A 6,914-nucleotide genomic window follows, 5' to 3' on the forward strand; every position below is an offset into this window, starting at 1 on the left:
TCTGCTGAACTTCAAAACCCTGGACCCATAGCACACAGAACCGTCATTCACTGAATGCTATAAAATAAATTGCAGGACAGTTTTGTTCCAAATAAATAAACAATATGCCTGAATTTTGTTTTTAAATAGAGAAAACAAATTGCAGGCAAGTTTCATTTCCAATAAATAAACAATATGCCTGAATTTTGTTTTTAAATAGTAATTTATCCTTTTTTAGACCTAGGTAGCTGAATCAGCCCGTATACTCCCAGATTCTCTGCTAGATTTGCCAAATAAAACACGAGACGGTTAATAGCAAAGATACACATTCTGATCACAGCTCAAAGATACAGCTCTCAGCCACTCTTAAAGGGCCCAATCCTGCCAAGTCTTCTAACTTATCTGGGATTGTTTACTTCAGCTTGTTAGGCTTTCTAGGGAGCGCTGACAGGATCAGGGCCTATTAGCTGTGTAATCAAATAAAATAATTGAGAGCTGCATGTGAGCCTGTAATTCATGTAACAAAAGGAGAAGGACCATCATCCGCTAAACTCCGGGTGAGAACCCAGGGATCAGGGAATGGGCTCGATCCTGAAAACCTTAATCTGCATTGTTGTTAATCAGTCTGCTGTGGTCAGAGGGATTATTCATCTGAGGAAGGATTACTCATGTGAACATTTGCAAGACTGGTCCCTGAATTAATGTGTAAATCAGTGTGCGTTGTTTTTTCTTCTTCTTCTTCTTTTTTATTTTTTTTTCCTTTTGCCTTAGAATCAAGAAGGTTGATTGAGGAGAGAAATGAAAAAGTATTTGTATCCAAAGGAGCTTAGTACAGGATTGTAGTAAATGTAGGCAACAAAAGGTATCACTGTAATAAAAGGGAGCTTTGTTTGTGGAGGCCTTTTGTTATTAAAGTAGCACTGGTGAGTTTCAGGTGGTAAAGTGAAGGCAGCATAGAAACCGGGGGTTAATACAGGACAGAAAAATAGAAGAGAGCGTGTATGCCTGTGTTTGCATGTATGTTTAGACACAGGATTTGTGCAGAGACATACTTACACATCATTACACTCCACCCAATGGATTCTGCTATTTAAATAGAGCTCTCCAGAATATTCCTATTACCCATGCTGTGAACTCTGTAAACATGTTGTAATAGTCCTTTGAAAAGAATATCAAGTTTATTATCTCCCCATCCGTTTTCCATAATATGTATGTCCCTGTACATAATGAGTAATGAAAGCAGGCAAGCTTGTATTGTAGGAACAATAATGCTTCATGTTAATATGGTCCTTTTCATCATCAAATCATTGTGCAATCATTAACAAATTAATGCTCACAGCGCCCCTGTGAGGAAGGGAGATTTCGGTTTAATAGGATCTGGTAGCACCACTGCCAATTACAAAGGTTGCCTGAGACTTTCTGTAATAAAATCCTGTTCAGCTCTGATAAACTGCGCATGTTTTGGATGAAATTCTCTAATTTGGGTGCCTGCATTCAGTTCAAATTCTTTAGTTATTTCTGGAAAATTTCAGCTGGCGCTATTTGTCTGTCCCTGAGAACGACCCAGCGGAGAACCGGGCTGGTTTGAACAGAGTCAAATGAGATGCTTCGTAAAGCTCTCCTGTCCTCATGCTTTACAGCATGATGCTAAGAGCTGTCAGGAGGTGAAGCTCTTTCTCAAGTCTTTTTGCTATCTCGGGGAAAATCTGCCCCAAAGTGGCCAATTAAAAGCCTTGGGAAAATGGCAGTTCTCACACGCTCACTAGAGATGCAGATTTCCAAAATCAGATTCCCCAGTGACTCAGCTCTCACCAGGTATGCTCCAGCAGAGACAAGAGTTATTCCTGTCTTTGCAGTACTGGCCTAGGACAGACCAGGAAAAACTGGAGTCTGGATACCTGAGACAAAAGCAGGGAGTTTGTCTTCCCTGAGCTTTTGGGGACTGACAAGGAAAGCCAAGAGTGAGGCTAGAGCAGAAACTAAAAAGAGACAGCTGGGGGGAATATGGAAGAGCTGGAAAGACAAAGGAGGTTGGAGTATACTGGGATGGGTTGAGAAGATACACAAATAAGGAACAGATTGGGGTTCAGACTCAAGGATGGTATCCGTACTGCCAAAGGAACCAAGTCCAGAGCATGTTTTGTTTTTTTTTTTTTTCCTATTAATTGCCTTAATATTTGCACAGTTTTTGATACGGGTTTGGCCCATATCAGCCTCCCAGGCACCTTCTGGGTGCAGTTTGGAGGTCTTCACAGACCGACAGAGTGTTTCCAGTAGGCACTACAGACAAGGATAACGTATTTTTTGGGAAAAGAGATTTTAGCTATATGGGTATGTGGTGCCATGTCACTTGGAGCTAGAGTTAAAGAATATTCCATTTATTTGTTTGCATTGACACAGTTAGCCATGGAGAGCGAGGGAGGAAAGGTTGTGCTGAGACACAACAGTCTGCTTCTCAGTAGCAAGAATCTCGGAAAACGGTGAGAAATAGGAGGGGAAATGGGGAACCGTCTCTGGTAGGGTAACAGATAAAAGGGAGGGATTAATATAAGGAATGTAAAAGAACATTGTAAACTGCAGAAGGAGTAGTGGATCTGAGAGTTTGTGGGGTTGGCAAACTTGGACAGAGCACCGGAAAGCTAAGTCAGAAAAAAGAGACAGATTTAGAGGAAGCCAAAAAGTGAAACCGGATATGGGACTGAAACTAAGAGAGGGAATACAGAGTGAGAAGGGGTGGGTCTGAGACAGGGATGAGTTAAAAGAACAAGAGGTCATGCCTGGAGGAGAATATTTGCCCCCAAATGCCCACTCTCCTGCGTGCTTGAAGCAGGAGGCAGAATCCTCCAGTCCTCTGCAGTCGACAAACGACACTGCACATGCCATCTACTCTGTGACTGATCATGTAATTAAAGGCTGAATTAGAATGCATCTGTACAACAAAGGAAAATCCAGGTTGTGCACATAACCTCAATTCTGGGGGCTCTTAATATTTAAGTGCTTGTCTTTGCAACCAGAATAATTTCCTTTTAATTAGGGCTTGTGTGCGTGTTATATGTGTGTATATGTGTGTTCACAATTATATTTATTAATTAAGATGATGGACATGAAGCAAAGAGCTGTAAGGAAAAAAATGCGCTACTTTTTTATTTTCTTTTTTTTTTTCTCTCTCTTCTCTCCAGTTTGGGATTAGGGGAATTTAACTTAATTTAGGTTAAAGATGGATTTTAACCAAGCTTTTTGGGAGTGTTGGCCTCCCACAACTGTAGTCACAGTCAGCGCATATTCTTGAAAATCAGGCCTAAGTCTGGAAAGGACTTTAAGCAGCTAATTCATATTTGGGCACCCAGCTGCTTGCTGAGCTTCAGAGAAAACCAAGCGTGGAGATCAGGCGTGTGACGTTAGCATCCCAAGTCAGTGGTCACTTTTCAAGTGGAGGTTTATAGCCTCAGGGGAAGCAATGACAAAATCAGTGCCCAGATTCAGAGCACCGTGATATCCCATGGCATGTTTTACTTCTGAAGCTATACCCAGTCTCACTTTGAACGATATGTGTTGTAGGCACAGTCTCAATGTTGGATTTGTTTGCATGAATGAATACTTGTTTTACAAAACTCATTCTTGATCCTATTTTATTCTCCGAGTAGCCAGAGGGAATGTCAGTCAGGGTCCAGCATCAATGCTGCTGATTTCTCGTACCTCATTCTAATGCAGATGCATGGCAGATGACCAAGTGCTGACAGTGTGTGTGTATGGGGTGGGGTGGCTGGGCTGGGGGGAGTGCACGTGTATGTGTGCATCCACACATATGCATGTATGTAAATACTGTAGGCAGAGAAGGAGGGGACTTTGCAGTTAAGCGTGCAGAAAGGCTCCTCCTCAGCTTTCTGTTAGAATTTCATAGTATCCTTAAAGAAAATATTTTTTCCTTGTTTTGTATGACCCCTCTCTGTCTCTCTGCCTATTTCACTATCTCTCTGTCTGTCTATCTATATATCTACAAATCTATCAGTACTTTGCTGTCTGATAGATGGTATCTCTACCTGCATTATTTGTTAGTGGTGTTGCAAATATGCTCAGTTTTCTTAATGGTTAATTGTATAAATCCATCCTAGATTTTTTGGGTGTAATAAACTTTAGATCTGGTCTTATACCTTTTAAAACTTCTATTTCTTGTTATTTTTGACTGTTTCTGTCCAGGATAGTAAATCATCTATACCATGGACCCTCTTCTAAAGGCCAGACATGCAGATGGAGGCTGTAAAGGAAATAAGCAAGGATACACAAACTGTCCAGGGGTTCAACAGCAGAGGGAGAAACTACTCATGGTTACCTGTTTAGCCAACCCACCATTAATAAGCCTATGGAACAAATACAAGAGATTGACTGGCTGCTGTGTGTGCACACAAGTGTGTATTCTCTAAGAAGGCATAGAGTCTTGGTCACTTCAAAACAACTTCTCCACTTGGGAGTAGTTTTCGTCTCAGACACCCTTCTGGCACCTCAGGAAAACTGCACGTTGCATGTACCTCCCCATGATCTTAAAGTAATAGTTATAGCACAAGTGACAGCGTAATACAAAGATTCAGCCTCCATTTGTTCCATTGACTGCAATAGGAGGGTGAAGAGGTCTTTTCCTCTATTTCCAGCTCATGGGTTGTGCTGGGCCTGAAATTAGAACAGACGCTTTTTCATCCTTTGTGCTTTCTGCATGTATCCATTTAATTTAGGAGCCCCAGTTACTTCTGTAGTTGATGCTGAAAGACAGGTGTTACCGATGGCTGTTCATCCCTCCAGACCTTTAGCTGAAGGGGAAAAGGTAAATTTGAATTTAGAAAGCAAAAGTGGCAGATCTCTAGGAGGCAGCATATGAGAAAAATGCTTAGAGAAGTTGTCAAAGGAGGGAATGGAAAAGGGGAAGAGAGAGAAATTGAGAGGGAATGTAGAAGTGAAGAGAAAACTATAACTCACAGGGAAAGCAAGAGAAAGCAAAAGAGCTACAGTTTGCTGGAAGAACTAGGAAAGTCTTGGTGAGGAAATGGGTTGAGATAAAAACCCAGAGCTTATCAGAAAAGAACTGGGTAGGTAAGAAAACTGAGGCCTTTCTGAGGAAGCTCTGAACAGGCACTTAAGGAAATTACATACAACAGCTTAGAGGCATAAAAACAAAGTCAAAGAGGTCTAGCATGGGTTAAAATGTCAAAAAGGGTGTAGGCTCTTCCAGAGTCCATAATGGAACAAGCTGTTTCTGAATCTTGCCGTACTTCCACAGTCTTCAAATTCATCTACAAGACTGACAAAATGCTCCAACATTGTCCACAGTGTCTCCTCCTGGAAACCTTCTATCAGCTATCGTGTTGTGACAGGAAATAATACAATGAGTATAAAGATGTCACAACCTTTGTGAATTCATCTACACCAAAAAAAAAAAGTACGTAAGATAATCAGAGACATTTGTACATGAATTTACATACATATGTTGACATTGAAGCTTAGATTATGCCAGTATTAGTTTCGCGTACAGTTGGAAGGCAGCCTTTTTGTGTGAAATCATGGGGCAAGTTTAAATACGAGTTTAAACTTCCTCGCACTGGACTGACTGGAAGATATCCCATCATATTGATTGACAAGTCATCTCAAGCACATGGAAGAAGTCAAGTGAAATACTGGTATCCAAAGTAGGATCAGTTGAAGACTGAGAGTAAAAATGGGAGAGTTCCTGTCCCATAGTTCAGTTTCCATGCATTGGCTTATACTGTGCTTCTGCTGCCCTACTAAATCCCAGATTGACAGAATCAGACCTTGATTTCCAGGGTCAATTGATTTTGAACAGAAAAGGCCTGGTCTTCTTCCCAGTCTGTGCAGAGGAAAGGAAATATTAACTTTCTTCTTGGTTTTAACTGCAGGAGATGTCCAACTGACTAATCAAAGGCGTGCATGGTATCTGTTTGCAACACAACTTGAACAGAACCAAGACCCCACAGAGTGGGACATGAAGGTGGGGCTGTACCATTCTTTAATCAGAGAGAGAAATACATAGCAAATGGCGGTCATGCGTTTTATTACTGTTGCCTATGAAATCAATGGGGGGGAGAGGCTTCCTTAGCAATGCACCTGAGAGAGAATTCTGCTCCCTTGAAGAACCAAGATCAGGCCATGGGGAAATCAGCTAGCTATAAGATTTTACATGGTTGGAAAACATTATGTAATGAGATTATATCAACATATTCACTATGTTTGGGGTTCAGTTGTTATGAAATGGAACATTTTTAGCAAAGAGATGTCTACCTCTAGGTTATTTTTTTCCATCTACACAGTTCAACTTTTTTAACTCCATATAGCCTGTGAGCCTCAGGCCTGAGCCAGCTTGTCCTACTGATGCGTGGTCCAATCAAGCTGTAAGAGCTTGAAATGTTGGTTGTCTTCCACAGTCATCTCAAGAGGTCAAATTAAGGAAAGAGCCTTGCTGGTGGCTTGTGAGTTTCCATTACAGAAAGTGGACTGGTCTGGGTTTCAGAACACGTAGGAGTTTGTGCTTAACTGAAGATGTAGGTACGATTTTTGGTGCCTTGTATTCTGCAGGGAATTTGCTTCCCAAAGGAGAAAGTGCTGTTGTCCAAAGGCCATCAGTTCCTTCTATCTTTGCATCTCCTAAGCCTTGCAGAAAACCTAGATCAGGTGTCACAGGCCGTCCCAGAAAACCTCAGCTTTTTAATCTTAAAGCAAGAGCTCTTTCAAGTAAATGTGAATTGTGTCTCAATGACTGTTATAAAATATCTTTGTCTACATTGTGTAAGGACCTGCTCTTTTGTGACAAACAATCCAATAAGAAACCTCGCAGTTGTTTAGTTCCTCTATTCTATTTCTTATGAAAATAAGAACTGTGTGAGGGAGAAACCTCTGCCTGAGCACATAAGACCCAAAGCCACCATAGCCCA

Source organism: Chroicocephalus ridibundus, chromosome Z (assembly GCF_963924245.1).
Source record: "Chroicocephalus ridibundus chromosome Z, bChrRid1.1, whole genome shotgun sequence".
NCBI classification, from domain to species: Eukaryota; Metazoa; Chordata; class Aves; order Charadriiformes; family Laridae; genus Chroicocephalus; species Chroicocephalus ridibundus.